Here is a 16,734-nt window from a genome sequence, read left to right on the forward strand (position 1 = left end):
CTTTTTCCCAACACCCCCAGTTCCTGAGCTCCCTTGGGACCTCTCTGACTTGGTGTCTTTCTTGTAGATACTCGGTCCTGTTGTGAGTTCCCTTCTGCCAAATCACCACTACTGCTGCTGCCCTGCGCGTAAAACAATGTGCTCTGGGGTCAGGCACAAAAAACTGGCTCATCCATGTCATCTGGGTCCCCCTTTGCTTCTGAGTCCCTGGGGAAGCAAGTGCCCAGGTAAAGCCGTGCAGAACTGCCTTGGTGCAAACAGCTTGTCTGCAGTTACTGGCCTTGGAAGAGATCATATTTACTACTCCAGCTTGTACCATGCTTCCTACTCCTGTGTGAGACGAAAACACTGAAAAAAGTTGGAGTTTTAAAGATTTTTTTTTTTAAAGTTCCTAACTAGGAAATGAAAATGCATTTCTACGTTTTTAGCTAGTTTTAAAAATTCAGGGTTTGATTGCCACTTTGAGAAATGGGAAAACACCGGGATTTAAGTGGTTCCTCTCTCCCCTTCTCTCAAACTGTCTGTACATTTCAGTTGAAATTCAGTAATGTTTGAACTTTCTGCAAAGATTTCCTAAATAATTTGTTTTAAGTATGCTATGCTGGTAAGAGATTACCATTACAATTCTTCTGGTTATACAGGGATTACTGAACTGCCAGGACTGGACTGGTTTGTGCTATTCAATATCCTGGTTTTACACTCATAATTCTAGGATTGTTCCCTGTGACATCCTGTCAAATGACTTCAGTTTGGACTCTTGTACATGATGCCCCTTGGGTTTCTCTGAGTGCCTACAAATGGACAGGAAATGTTCAGCAGTGATTAAAGCCCATCAATATACTCTGTCAAGTAGCTGCTGTATTTAAAACTACAGGTGGATAGATCTTAGCAGTGGAAAAATGGGCTGAGTTAATCATGGTGTTTATTTTTAGGCTGGATAGGAGTACTGCAAATTACTACAACAGATTAATACAATGGAATGCATTTATAAGAATGAAAAAGGAAGTGAAGAATAACTCCTAGTAGTTTGTATTTTGCCTCATAAAACTCTGGTTTATTTTAATTTTATGTATAACTACTATATGACTATGAAAGTGTAAAAAAAAGTAAAGACAAGACAGACAAGAAAAATTAAGATTTTACTGCAGTCCAGCATTGGCTTTTTTCACTTGACTGTTGGGTTTTCCATTTGTGACATGCAGTTGTAATGGAATAACAAGTAGAGGGATTATTATTACCAGTTTTCTGGTAACAGGTGAAGGGTAATATTTTCATAGGCCAAAATTTCTGTTAGTGGCAAATATCAGTCTTGAACTATTGATTTGAGTCTTCAGGTTTGTAACTGACAGCTTCACAGAAAGGACTTTTAATCTGCTTTTAGGTGGCATTAGAAGGAATTCTTCTGAAGTCACCCATAGAAAACAGTTGAGTATTGGGGGAAAGAATAAAAGCAAAACTTGGAACTGGTTGGTTTTCCCTTCAAAAACATGCACAAATCTCTTGGTAAATCCAGTGCCTGAAGGTCATGCTTTGCACATACAGTCATGTCAGCCCAGTAACAGGCATGTTGCCTACTCTAATGAAGTGCATTAATGAAAGAATTTTTGTAACATGGTGGCAGATTTTGTTTACTTGGTTCTTCATGGGTGGACTGTAAGACTCCAAATCTGTAGTGGGTGGTGGTGGTGGTCTCGAGGAAGATCACTTTCAGAATTAAAAACACTACCTCAGGGGCCATGTCTTTCATTCACTTGTCTCTGCTTTTGGGTCAAGGGGGAGCAACGTACTGTGGAAAAAAACCCAACCCCTTGCTTTGAATGGTCTCTTCAGGAATGAGTTAGCCACAGCCCTTACTCTTCTTATGCTATTTCTCATTTTGGAGTTTTTAACACAAATGGTAAGTTGGTTAAAAAGTAAAACCTTGCTGTATTTCGTGTTTCTAGAGCCTGTTGCTGCAATCTCCTACAGCAATGTGTGTTGCCTCTCTGCTGGAGTGATGTTGGGGGAGAATTGAAGCTAGCACTGTATTTGGAGGTCGATGGTTGAGCTTGAAACCCCTAAACTTTCAAACTGCTGTTAGTGGCTTTCTTTTTTTGGAGAGTGGGAGGACAAAGTGATTGTAGACAAGTTATAAAACTGGAGCCAAATTTGAAAAGTCCTTAAGTTTGAGGGAGGTGACTTCAGGTGCTGGTTTATTTTAGATACAGTGGCTGGTGACAGGCAAGATTTAGATCTGTGGTCACTCACAGTCTTAAAATATGTAGTCAGGGCTCAGATTTGGTCTGGTGATTTAAACCTCTTTTTTTCTTTTCCATTTGTTACACATGCATAAAACTTCTACATGCTTTACTAAGACCCATATGCATGCCATAAATACCTGCTGCAAACATTCCCTGCTGCCTGTAGACACCAATATTAAGCTTGTCAGCCTATTACTCCGATCTAGGCTTCACGATGACTGCTCAGATACATTTAATTAAAATGATAGACTAGAGTTCAACCAAGAAGTGTTGTTATAATTTCATTCCGTAAGGGAAGAAACAAGATTAAAATCCAGAAGGGACTTCCCCCGCACCCCCCCTTCCCATTTCTCCAGAATTATCATTAGCCATGAGATTATCTTAAGGGTTTCATGTAGATGCGTAAGCCAAAAGTGTGCTGTGAACACCTACCCTTGAATGGAATGAATCTATCATTCATTCAAACAAACAAAACCCCTTCTGAGCCTAATATCCTTAGTGTCATCGTTAATTATAATATGCAATCATAATCATTTTGGAGGTAGACCTGGGGTTAATTTGGCCAATCAACTGCTGATCGCTAACAGTGGCCTATTCAAGTGTATGAAAATGATCCCCTGTAGTTCTTACATGTATGACGGAAGTAATATATTGTGTTCTTTTTCCTACAGGCTGCGTGCCAAGGTATTAGTTTTCCCTGCAACTCTGATTCACAATAACTGTATACTTCTTAGCTTTATCTTTTTTTTTTTTTATGAACAGGTGGATAGGAAATCATTTTGGCATAAAATAAATAGGGAGAGGTGCCGCAATGGATTGTCTCTGTGTCAAGGGCTTGCTGCCAGACTTTTTTTACCTTTTTTCCCCCAGTTTTCTTTTTATATCAGGCTTTGAAACAATATGAGGGTTTCTTTTGTCAGAAGTAGAATGAAGAAGGGGTCTTTTGTGGCATTCAGTTGTGTCATTCTCCTTCTACCTGCACTGACACCATGCTGCTCCCCAGGAGCTTTGCTTCACTTGACAGTAGCCTGGTAAAACTGATCTTAGTGAAACCCCAGAAGTAGGAGAAGACATGGCAAAATCTTAAATCAGTTCTGCTTTTGTGCTTAAGCATCCATATGGTAGCTAGGGCCTGTTATATTTATGTATATGCTCATGTACTTACAAAATGAAGGGGGATGTTGATTGAAAAATAAAATCAAAAGCAACATCTTTTTCTGTTTTGTAGCTATGCAAAGTACACCATAGTGAAGGCAACAGTTTCAAACGGTGAAACTTTAAAATATTTTCACAGTACTTAGGATAGACATGCCTGTAGGATGTATGCTAATTACGTTAACTGTATGTCTATTGATTTGATCCCCTTTAGTGGCACCCCAAAATCAGTTGTTTGGATATGAAGTTATAGATGGAAATAAGTGGATATATTTGGTTCCTTTCCACTGACAAATAAATAAGTGGTGACCAAAATGACTTTAATAAAACAACTGATTCTCTAGGTAGTGGGAGGCTGAATAAAATTAGTTGTGTACAGCAAATATTTTTTTCCCTATATCTGAGGAAGGGTTTCCCCAAATCCAGGCAACCAATCACACGCTTGGTTTTTAAATACAGTGAACTGAACTGGCTCAAAATAATGGAAGGAAAAGACCAAAATGATATCTGAAAGAGCATATTAATTCTTTCTCTTTCCTGTTTAAGGATTGTTGTCCAAGAGAATGGGAGAATGAGTGGATGCTGTAACTGAAAGTAAAGCTCAGGAAGGAACGAAGTGATAGCATGATGGAAGATGAAAAAAGACATAGTTGGAGGATATTTCAATTTTAAAACATTAATGCCCATGTCCTAGCTTCAAGGAAATATGCATAGACATAAATGTCTAACGTTAATGAAAGAAAAGAGTTGATTCACTCATAGGCAGTAGTAACGCAACTTATTTTATAATAGCAAGAGCCAAGCATATGGTATTCATCATTAGCAGTAGCAACAGCAGCAGTTTCTGCCGGGCCGTGGCTGGATAACGCCACTCCAGCCGCAAGCCCTGCCTGGCCGGGCTCCCCACCTGCCTGCTGGTGGCACTGTCCTGGCACCGCTCTACTGGGTGCCCACCGCTCCAGCCGCCTGCTCTCTCAGAGATCCCTGCCCTGCCGGCTGCTCTTGTGCCTTCGGCTGTTTGGTCCTTGTGGTCTCCTCAATGAAACGAGCTCCCTAATTAATAGTGTTTTACTTTTGTTTGCCTCTTTCTCATACTAGTGTTTATGAGCTCTATTAATCAACAACACTATTGGGTCTCTGAAGAAATGCTATATGATGAAAAGAGCTTTTTCTTTATTTTAACTGCCTCCTCTCTTAGTGATTGCCTGGGCAGCTTGGAGACTTGAATCAAAACCTGAAGCTGTCAGCTCACCGAAGTAGTGAGTAGCTTTTAAAATGTTTTTACTGTTCATCATCATCATTACGCTTACATAGTACAACAGCAGCTAAGCATTGGTTTGATAGGTGCAGTGATCATCTGTACTTCTCCACGGCGTTCAAAATGCTCCTCTAAAATACGAACGCCTGGCAGTACATCAGGATTGAGGCAGATGTTTAATATCCATGTTACTAAATGGTAGGATGTTGGTAAGACTAATGGTAAGAGGCACAGCCTGGCCCAAGTGGCTAAACCCAGGTGTGTTATGCTGTGAGAGACCTCTCCTAGCTGGGTGGCAGCCCTGCTGGGTCCCTGTCCCACCAGCCCATGCTACTAGAGTAGCCGAGCGCTTAGTCCTGCAGAACTTCAGTTCACTGCTCGATGACCTTGGGCGTGCTCTCTGCAGTTATTGCAGTGTTAAATTACACTCTAGGTGAGAGGAAGTTTGTATGGCTGCTCGTATTCAGATATCAAGATGGATGGCAAAACTTTTGTTGTCTTGTGATGGATTTTGGAGGGAGAACACTTGAGCTCTGTGCATTATTAAATTTGTAGACATTTAGAAATGGGAAATGAGGCACATGTAGATTGCTACTCTTTTATGCGCCTCTAACAGTGAGCATAAACTATGGAAAAAAGGTGTTGCAGTATCTAGTTGGTGTTGTTCGTCTATTGAAACCATTATTACCTCTTAACAGTCTCCTTTGCAACCTTTATCCTTACTAAAGTCAGTTATTCCTCAACATCAAGCCTCCCTGTGTTCATTTCTGTATTAATTTAAACTGAGTGTGACGAATCTAGCAATGGGCTGGTGCGTGAGCGCTCTATTGTTGTTGTCCTTAAAATTCCAATTCAGCCAGTAGTTTCTTTTTACCAAATCCCTTGATATTGTGTAAAATATTATGTTATGCTGTTACTAGATTGTGTCAAATCATGAAAATAATTGGAAGCTACCATTCATCTCAGAATATTTTAATTAGTGGATATCTTTATCTGTCTTAAATTACTAACAATTTCCTTCTTGAAGCTGGGAAAGTATGGAGGACCTCATTAGCTCTGTGTCTATATTATTGCACTTTAGAAATTCTATTAATAGTAGTTTGCTACTGAAACAAGAGTTTTGCTTTCAGTACACTTACATTCCAGCCTCCCTCCATCCCCTCTCTCCCCTCACCCTGGCCCCTGCCATCGCCCAGTTTTCCATATTAAATATAAAGCTTCTGACTTTACTTTTACTTTAAAGGCTGGTCCATAATGATTATATGACTATGTGACAACTAATATATGTATTTTGTATTCTCTGCAGTAAAGGCAACATCAGTTTTGTTCTGTGAATATGTACAAGTTTATTACTTTTATGAAATATTGGATGAATGCAAAGATGAGAAGTTCAGTAGTTTAGTAAGAAAGCCAAAATCCAAACAATGCTTCAAAGACTTAAAATAAATCTTTATGTTGGTGTTGACAAAGATGTGGATAATTCAACTGAAGTAGTACCATTTGAGATGGATTTTCCATTGAGAGATGATTTCAAAAGCACAATTACATTCATATTTGGTCAAAATGCTATTCTGTCTGAGGCCACCTGAATGCAGAGCAAACTGAATCCTCTTGGGCTAAATTAAAGCACCAGCCTCTACCTCTGGGATCCCTTTGGCTTCCAAGGAAGCTTCTCACTCACACATAAGCTTACAGAGGAGCTGATGGTAGTTTAGGCCTTTATTATTTATTCCATAGTACAACTCATCCAAAATCCTTTGTGAGGTGGAAGAATGTCTATACTTCTGCTTTTGACCACTTTGCTCACTTGAACTTGGGTGCCCGCTTGGCTGGGCTAAGCTACTAGCCCTTGCCCGACCAAGGCCTGGAAGTCATTTATGCAACAAATTAATAGTCTAGGGCAAATTTTAGTGGTGATGGTGTTTGGGTTTGGGTATTTTTTTTGTTTTCTAAATGATAGGTCATTTCTCCTTCATTTCCCTTGGATCTTTTTGTTTTTTCAATATTTGTAAAAAAACCTGAACTGAACAGACTTGAGTTTTTTGAAAAGGAGGATGTGCTTGGTGCAGCTTCTGTGTTCAGGTGATGTTGACCATCCATCTAGGACATCTCTTGTCCTGTGAGCCACCAGGTAGGGTGGTACCTTCTACCTGTCAGGCCCCCAGCTGGCAACAAAGCAGGAGCAAGCTAATTAAGATAATCAATTAAACTGGAGCAGGGAAAACGGCTGGAAAGTGTGGAAGTGAGAAGTATAGGAAGGAGAAGAGGGAGTTCACTTGCAATTCTAAGGATACGACTTCTCATCCCTTCTTGCAGCCTTTGGATGAAGGTGTCATGTTTACACTGAGTTTGCTCCTTCTGAGTCTGCAGTCCCTGCCAGCATCCTGGGGAGAGTAAGAGGAGGGTGGTGAGGCTGACACGAGCTGGAGGGCAGGTGGGCTTCAGTTTGCCCTGCTCTTGCCCCTCTGGGAGGAGGGGGTGCGTCACCCTTGACTTTCATATAGCTGGCTGCATGGGAGGGGATGAGCACTTTAGGGATTTGGTAGGAGCAGGCAGATTTTACCAATTTATGTTGCCAAGCTACATACCACAAATGTGTCTGTAAGCCCTGAGAAATAAATATGACTGCAGCTTTGTTTATAAGTGGCATAAAAACAACAGAGACAGCCAGTCAACCAGCTTTTATAAATTATAATTTCTAACTGAAAACATAATGTGAGGTCAAGGCTGCTGCTCTGATTTCCAGGAATTTTTTTTTTTTTAAATCACTGATTTTTACCTCTTCTACCCTCATGCACTTTTCCCCTTGTTCCAATGTACAGAGCAAAAATGAATGAGGAATAAGGAGTACAATCCACAAAGAGTAGAAGATGATGATTTGCAATTAATCTACTGAGTATTTTAGCTTTTTGAGCAACTTCAGAGTTTCCTGAGGTAAAAGGTGTGCAGCTCTTTAGCTTCTGTTGCTGTATTTTGGGACTTCAGCTGGAGATGTGTTTGTGAACAGCCAAAATGGCCTTTGCAGCACATGGGGGAACACAGATTTTTAAATTAGGTGTTTAAAATAAAACAAACAAAAACCAGTAACAGTTCTAGTACCGCTGTAAAATTCTCCCAAAGTCAAAGATGTAATGCTTCCATTACCGACGTTGGTAGTAGATGGAGGAATTTGCACAAACTTTTGCCAATTAGTCTCAACTGTTTATTTAAATTGAACAATATTTGCTTTTGTTGTTTGTCATGCAGATGTCCTCCCTTAGATTTTTTTTTTTAAAGCTTTTAAGGCTTTTATTGCTGCCTAATCCCTTTAAATGTACTGTATATCACATTTATGAAATGTATTGGTACCAGAAAGACGCAGACGACTTTGTTTTTAAACAAAGACCCCAGGATAAGGGGCAATGTTTTTCCCCTCACAGGTGATGGAGTACGTACAAAGAATGCAGCGGATAATGGCAGTCCTGTCCTCTGAACAGATGGTGATGGTCCTGTTGCTAGGATAAGGCCTGAAGAATTTAGTTTTTAATTCCACATTATTTGCCTCAGTGCCATGAATATCCCTAGGTTTCCTCAGGCAAAAATACAACAAATACACAGAAAGAGAAAGAGAAGTGACATGCGGATAGAAAAGGAGACAGAGCACGGGAAAGGACTGGAGCCAGGTCAATAGAAGCTTTTGGGAAAATGTCTGCTCAGCTGTCTGCAATCACCTGGGTTTGAAAGGCAGGCAGGAAGGAAGATTGGTTTGGCTTGAGAAGGAGGCCTTTGATGCTTTAGATACCACAGAGAGAAATACGCATTTCTTCCCATTAGAAGTCTGTTGACTTTCCTAATTAAGATAAACATGTTTCTGAAGAAGTTAGCTCTCACAGTACTACATTTGTAAAAACAACCATGCTTTTAAAATATATACACAGACAAGAACATGTGCCAAGAACTAGTGCTGGTGTGGTCTTACAAATCACTTTACAGGAATATTTTTAAAACATTGCTTTATTTAAAAGTGAGCGAATTTCATTCCCTCCAGTCAATTAAATATCTAATTTCAACTCAAGTAGATAATAACCAAAGTATTTTTATATAAATGAATGAACAGTTAGAAAACTGTTAAACACACAGCCCTCAAGCATGAAAAATATATTCGTTTAACTGTTTTATTCTTTTATCGCTAATTTACTACAGAGATTTTGCACTTACATCATTTTAGTTTGTGGCACTGGGGGAAAGAAATCTTATTTCAAAAAGACTGATTCAGATTGAAATTCTCAAGGATCCCTGTGCCACCTGCACTAATCCAGCAACTGCATTATGTGTGTGGTGAACAGTGCTGATAGACAGTCGTGATTTTTCCACAACAGCTGTTTTAAGAAAGAAGCCTCTGAAAACTTCCAGTGACCCAGTCCCTATAACAAAGCACATGCAAAATGTCAAAAAACATGTTGAATTCATAAAAAGACACAGTGCCTGTACAAAGGTGCAATGCCTGAGATTTGAGGGATTAATGGTAATCTTCTACCCTTTCTAGGTGCCTGTACAAAGCCAGACAGTATCAAGTGATTTAAAGGAGCCCCTGTATCATTTACTGCCATTGTCAGACGCTCTGCGATCGATGAACGTCTTGATTGTTGATTCCACCTCCACAGTGGTTCTGCTAACTGGGATGTGATCCACGCCATCTGCCTCGTGATCTATCACACAACAATGTAGTGAAAAAAGAGATCACGTGATGCAAACATCCTATGTTTTGTGTCTGAAAATAAGTTGAGAAAAATTTAGGTCAGAGTATATGGGACAGAAAACAAACTGTGTGCCAAGATACACCATACATGTTGTTTATGTGTGTGTATACATATGTATAATTCATGCTTTTATCCTTAAACATCAACAAAACTTTGTTATCAACAACAAAGCAAGCTATGCTTCAGTAAAAGTTTCAAAATTGGCTCAGTTGGAACAGACTTTTGCAGGTCTTTAAACAGTTGCTGTTTTTATTATGTGTCCAAAAGTATTCATAAGTAATATACGATGGATCAGAATTTATTGACATTCAGCTGCCTGCATGCCATGTTATCTCGGAACCTCATAATCTCCAAACAGGCAAGCAAACACATTTTCCTCTCACTAATGTGTTCTTCCTTCTCCAATAGCCCCTCGTACTCCTTCATTTTTTTACCTCAATCTCTATGGTGAGCTTGGTGATCGGTTCATTGACTTTCTTCTCCCACCACCTTTGGCGTCTTGAAAAAAAATCCAACAGTCAGTTTTGTTTTCTTTCCTAGTGCCTATAGAAGCTACCTGGCTGTTCTCGGTTCTCATTCTGCCCGGGCACAGTTGCTTGTTCTGCCACATTCTGGGAATTGACAGGCTTCTGCTTTACATGAGATACCCACGAGAGATGTCCCAAATGCAGATGGCATCTAACTGTCTGGGGGATGTCACTCAAAAGGTTAGATGTCTTGGTGAGGCTGCCGAGTAGATGTATTCTTCATTCTATTGTGCAAAACGATGAGGTGAGTTTGGTTCACAGTCGTTCATGTGTAACTAACTAACTAACTAATAATACCTCTGAAACTTGACCAGAGATGAAAGAAACCATTTCCTTCAGAGAGCTGGAAAAGTGGTTTCCCATGCCGTGTGCTTTATGATACACACAGAAGTCTTTGTGGTTCATGTTGTTTATCCTTCATACTGTACGGAATTAGCTACATGCCTTAAAATGAGAGAATGTGTCACTTCTGACATGACTCTTCTTTTCTTTTTCTCCCTCTGCCCCCCCCCCCCCTTTTAAAATACCTGCTGTTCTTTTAGAAGCCTGCTACGAATAAAGATACATGTGCTTATTCTGCTCAATTCCTGGCTCATAAAGTATCATACACTGTTATCTTTTCAGATTATCAGAATGGAATCCAGATTGGAAAATACTTTATTTCTTAATCTTACCAGGATTTGGCTTGAATTTCCTTAAAAATAAGCTGAGTTTGCTTTGCTTTCTAATCTCAGACCATTTTTTTCATACAAAAGCAAAAGGTGCCAGTGGCACGGCTACCTCATGTGATGAAACACACAGATTTCTCTTCTACTTATTTTATTTCTCGCATTCATCATTCATATTTAATGCCACAGGCATTTGACTTCTTAATTCCCTATATTGAATTGAAGAGGCATGCACAGCATACGCTCCAGTTTAATGACTTGTAATTCTTCTTCATTGATGACATACTTTTCCAGCTGAAAAACTTGGGGTACAAAACTTTCTCTCACGTCTGCAATGTAGTCAGAATCCTTAACAAGGTGGTGATGGTTGAAGAGCTTAATGCCTGGGAAGTGTAAGGTGCTAACCTTAAATGCCTCTTGGTTTGAGAGAATGTTGGCCTAAGGGGTTTTCTGTCAAGATTATATATATACATTTTTTTTTCTTCTGTAGTTGAGCCTCAGCTGTTGACTTTTCTCCTGTTGACTCTAGAATGTGCCTCTTTGCTTTGCCATTCTCCCTGTGTGAGCCAAATTTCAAGCAATACACAACTCTCCTACCCTAAGCTAATTAGCATTAATCTACTGAATAGGTTTGCCAATAATATTTTCAACAAAAAGATTTCATGGACTTCAGCAGGACTAGCAGATCGTATGAATGATAAATTACTGTATCTGATGTCAGTATTTTGAACTAAGATATGATGGTCTCGTCATTACCCTGACCCTTCCTATTTATTTGCATCTCATAGGAGTGCTGCAATTAGGGTTGGTTATTTGTAAAAACTTAAGATTTTGGAATAAAATATTCTGCAGAACGATGAAGCATTTAAGGCCGTTATAATAACACTGCACCTTTCCAGGTTTTCAGAACACTTTAGAAACATTTACCAACCCTCATAGCCCTGAAGCCTGGGTAGTCTTATCTTTTATTGATTTCCCAGATGGGTAGACTGAGACATTGAGGAGTTATGGTTTGCTAACTGTGAACACTCTGATAGCCAAATGCAATGTCTGCAGGAAAACAAAAAGTGACACTGAATTTCCCCTCTAACTATTAGAGAGAAACCTTCTGGAAAGTTTCTCTCTGACACCTTCAGGATAACAGAGGAAAAGAGCACAGAGAGACATGAAGTTGCCTGGTTATTCAGGGAGAGCACGCCTGGATGAAAACAGGAGAATACAGAGGTGTTTCATAATTCAACTCTGCTCCATAGTAGAGGAGGAGTATCTTTTCATTCAAAACTTTCTCAAAGCACATGTCCTTCATGGAAATAGGTGGAGTGTGGATGGATGGGGAGAAGATTTTCAGAAGAGGAGGGCTAGGGAGGAGAACGGGTCCAGTTTGGTTCCCTGTGTAGGCTTGAAGCTAGGCACTAGCTGATGAGAGCTGTGAAGAGTGAATGTACAGCTTTTTGAACAGTGTTAAAACCTCTGCTGTCTTAGTAGTGTGTTTATTGGGCTCCTCTTTCTCTCCTGGTGTGAGATCCTGTGAAACCATTTACTGCCTGGCGGTGACCTCTCTGTATATGGCTGCTTCATGTCTGTGACTCCAGTGCAGCCAAACCACAGCTGTCCTGCTGTGAAAGGCTTTATTTGTTTTCAGGTGCGTAGTGAAGAGGAGGAGGAGAGGTGGATGTTTTCCAGGTACTGGTATTTTTCAATGTAACGTTAATTTTTCAGGAAGCTCCAAGAAGTGAAAGAAGCTCTACTTGAGTGAGTGTGGTGGTCACGAGAAAATGAGAATTTTTCTGTTGATGAATGGTGATTCAACCTTAGTTTTCATAATAGCCTTGAAGTTTTCCTTTGGACTATATCCTAAAATATTAAAAAACCCAACAAAACTATATAAGTTGCAAAAGATCTTTGAACATCTCGGTACCGAAGTACTTATGTCTGGGAGGGTTTTGGGGATCATGTAGCTCATGTCCCAAGGCAGGAGCAGCTCTACATAAAATGCACTTCAGTTGTCAGGTGTTTTTTTCCCTTGGAAATTTTCTGTTATTTTATAACTTCCCAACAGTTCTGCTCCCCGCACCAAAGATCTTAATATATTTAGTGTTCTGATTTCTCTTTAGTAGTTAGAAATGTCTCAGAAAGTGGTTATTAATAAATCATTAAAGGTTTGCATCTCATTTAATTTTCTTGCTGCTCTACTACTCTGTATTTTCAACCATAGTACAAAGTCATTCTGAAAATATAAAGAGAACTTTTTTTACAGTGGTGTTGAATCTAAATGATGAGGACAAACCTGGAGATTTGCTCTTTACCTGTAATACTTTTTATTATTCAAGTTATTTGCTTAGATAAAAGATTTCTTAGCCTGATCTTGTTTTATCTGGCATCTAGGAAGAAGAAATAATCGTGTATGCAGGGCTTTACAAACTGCATTTCTTTAAGAGAACATGGAGTCACTTCACCAATAGGGCTTTCTAGGGAATAGGGAATAGCAAGGTTGAATATAACGCTTGATAACTACAGATATTTTCAGTAGCACCAAAGGAGGTATGGGAAGTGATGAAAAAACTTATGAAAGGTAAACGGACTATAACTCATACTAAGTATCTCCCCTTGTGCAGAAGCTCTTTTTAAATTACTCAGATAAATGAGCTCATTTATGGAATATTTTGTACTGCATGAACTTATATGGGCACCTGTCATGTATATATATTTTTAATACTGAACTCATATAGATGGCTTAAAGTCCCCCTTGCCCTTTAGTAAATTTAAATCTCCCACAAAGCTGCTGAACAGTAGTCATAAAGAAACATTTATGGTTCAACATAATTTCCCTTCATTTCTTTTTCTCTTTCTTTAAAAAAAAAAAAAGGCAGTTTAAAAGTAATAAAGCACTTCCTTCTGTAAATCTTTGATCTTTTTTCTTCCTAAGGGAAGATTAATTTGTAAATATGCTAATGGATTTGTATAATATGAAACCTTCATAAGAAAAACTACATTAGTTCATATGAATGAACACATCTATCTTATTCAATTTATAAACTAATGGCTGAGAGCATCAACACTGCATTCTGCTCGGTCTCATGTCCAAAATCACTGCTTGTATTTCTAAGACAACATAGAATTTTATAAAAAAATTGTTAAATATGGCTAATTTTGTTGCTCCTGACTTCCTTTTTTTTCCTTTTTCTTTCCTTTAGTTGCAGTAGTGAGATGTGCTGCTGTTTCAGCCAGATGAATACCCTGCTCTGAAGAAATTAAATGTGATGGTCGTTGTAGTATGTGGGCGTAAGGTACTCAGCCGCATGCCCTCCTAATGAATCTCATTGGCTTACAGCAAGGAGCTGAGCATGTCAGCACAGTGATCACTCAGGTGGACAGTCCCAGAAGCTGCAGGACCAAGGCTGCCATGGTAGCTAAGTGTTCATCCAGGTTGCTCACATGAGCTGAGAAGTTGACCCTAGCCAGCACCTTGCTAAGGATAATGATGCTGCTGCTTTTCCTTCCAGCTACAAGGCTTGGAGGACTTGGATCCCACCAGTGTCTCTCTAGTTGCCCAACCACTGTGGCTGCAGTGCGGGAAAAACACATCTCTCCCCATGGCAGGAGCAGAAGGGATGGGATATGGGCAAGGTCTTCATGGGGCAGATTCACCCCAGTGGAGGTACAGTGAAAAGTGGTTCACTGGAACTTGCTTTTATTTATTTACTTATGTCCTGGGTGCCTTCAGGCATTGCAGAGTTCCCCCCCTTCCCTTTTGTTCCCCAGGCCCACAGTTCACCTCCTTCCTTATTTTTTCCTTTCTTTGATTTATTCTGATGCTTAGCTGAGAAGCCAGGGAGGGCCTGGAAGTGAGGCTATGGAACCTCTACCACATTTTCTCCAGAGAGAGATGGGAGTGGTGATGGAGAGGACATGGAGAGGATGGGTAGAGCCTACTGTGTCTACCTCTTTCTTTCTGCCAGTGTCTCTTTGAGGTTTAATTTTCCCCATACTTTTTCTCTCCTGGTTTCTCTTCTCCTCTTTCCTTTCCTCAACCAAATGATATTAAGAGAAACTTGGCACTGTGTTAAATCAAGCGGATCTAAAACCCAGAGTCTGTGTGTTGCTCTGGCAGGGCTGTGCTGTGTGATTGTACAGTCACCCTCTGGCACACGAGCCTGCAGGGGAACACCGCTCTTAGCCATGGGTTCATCTCTCTGCCTCTCCACAAGGAAGGAAGCCACGTGTTTTGGTTTTATTCCCTTAAATATAACAGTATATCTTTTCACAAAAAGTGTGTGGGGAGGATTTAAATAGATTTTGAAGTTAGCCCTAATTCTGATCCAATTTTGCCTGCAGAATGAAGCTTAGTGCTGGAGGACTCTTAAGCGCTGACCCTGAACCTCTAAGCTTTCTACAGCTATTTTTCAGCATTGTAGGCCTGGTTTATTAAGGTAAGGATAGATATCTTGAACTTCAAGCCAGCATAGTCAATGAAGGACTTGTTTGATGTGCTTGCGTACGCAGTGCTGAGGAGGCACGTCATTAGCGGCTTCAGTGGTGATGTTTTCCCAAGGGCTGACAGATTTGTGTCCAGCTGTATCGCATGGCTTTCATCCTGCTAGCCATAAACAAAAGGTGAGCATTTCTCCAGGCACGGACCTTACCAAGATGCCTACCCACCCTCGCCCGACTGCTTCGCTCGTTTGATGCTATCATGCTCTGGATAAGAATAGAATTGTAATGTGTACCTTCAGGCTGGAGAAGAAGGAGCACGAGGAGGCGATCCACAGCTGATTTCTAATGGGGGTGGGTGGGAAGGAAGTGTCAAAAGCTGCTCAGAATAGATGAATATTATAAAGAGGCCTGAAAAGATCAGAAATAAGAGAGATTCAGATCTCTCTCTCTTTTATTTTTTTTTTTTTTCTTTTCCTCTCCAGGAAATTCTTTCCAGTGCTTCTCAATAATAGTGGGGATAGAGGGCGAGCAGAGCAAAACTGGTGGGAGAGACATAGCGGTTGTAATGAACAGAGCTTCAGACATGAGCTTGCAATGTGATATAGTCTGTTCTCTTTTTAAAAGAAAAGGCGGGGGGTGGAGGGAGGTTTAGGCTTTTCTCTAGCAAAGTTTTCTTCTTAACAGTCAAAAATAATAGAAAGTAGACATAGAAGAGATCTGTTAATTGATCTTGTCCATATCTTGCCCAACACAGGGTTATTCCCTGCAGCATATTTACTAGTGCTGAGTTCAGCTTTGTTTTTAAAACCTCCGCAGTGACAGTCTCCCCAGGGAAGTGGTGAAAGCCTGACTCTACAGCCACTACATCTCCCTGTCGATCTGCTTTGCAGAGGGAAACTCTCACAACAAGGAAATATTTTCTGACGTTCAGCCTACCTCCCCCCCCACCGCTTTTTTTTTTTTAATTCTGTCTTATTAATTCAATTTATACTCTTCCGTATCGTGCACAATAATGTCCTTCCAGGAGCACACCATGAGTTAGCTTGTAACACCAAAAAGCTGAATTCTTGAGAAAGAAGAGCTTTGCCTCACATTGATATTCTCTCAACCAAAGTACATGCATGATTTAACTACCTGACCCACCGCTGGCCCATAGATGGTTGTTAAAGAACTACCTTGACTGCAGGTAGAAGTTTTGAGTTGGCTACCTGCATTTTCTCTGCCTCTAAATTTGAGATATTCTGCATGAAACAGATACCAGAAATCAGTAGTATGAATCCTTAGGATTTTTAAAATTTATTTTCTGATCTGGATCCTTTTTCTTGCTTCACATTATCAACAGATGCCTGTCTGAAAAGCCTGTCCTTTTTCATTGCCTTTTCTTCCTTTCCTAATCTTAGCACTAGATTGTGATTTGGTCAGGGTCCTATTTAAATAGTTTTGGGGTTGCCAACATGGTGTGTTCTGATATTCAGATCTCATAATCCAATTTTGAAATTAAAGAGCTTGGGGCAAAAACACTCGCACAACTGAAATGCATGTTTTTGAGCACTGAGCCAGTGTTTTCTTAAAAAAAAATACCAAATCTCCTCTTTCTCTTCCCAATTAATATAACAAACATCATGCACAAAATCTTCCTTTTTAATTTGTGCCCTATATGAACACGAAGGACAGCAGAAATTTAAGCTGGAATACCATTTCAGGCGAGGTATC

At 40.0% G+C, this 16,734-nt stretch overlaps 1 long non-coding RNA gene across 1 annotated transcript in view; it reads left to right on the plus strand.

Annotated features, from left to right (window-relative positions):
* Nucleotides 1-8,791: 8,791 nt before the first annotated feature.
* LOC130154100 (uncharacterized) overlaps nt 8,792-16,734 on the plus strand; it is a 135,642-nt gene continuing 127,699 nt past the window's right edge. Inside the window, exons 1-4 of the long non-coding RNA XR_008823606.1 lie at nt 8,792-10,163; nt 11,687-13,993; nt 14,091-14,245; nt 14,923-15,017. This is a non-coding gene — a long non-coding RNA (uncharacterized LOC130154100). The remainder of the gene's footprint in view (nt 10,164-11,686; nt 13,994-14,090; nt 14,246-14,922; nt 15,018-16,734) is intronic.

This window comes from Falco biarmicus, chromosome 8, assembly GCF_023638135.1.
Source record: "Falco biarmicus isolate bFalBia1 chromosome 8, bFalBia1.pri, whole genome shotgun sequence".
In the NCBI taxonomy this organism is placed as follows: Eukaryota; Metazoa; Chordata; class Aves; order Falconiformes; family Falconidae; genus Falco; species Falco biarmicus.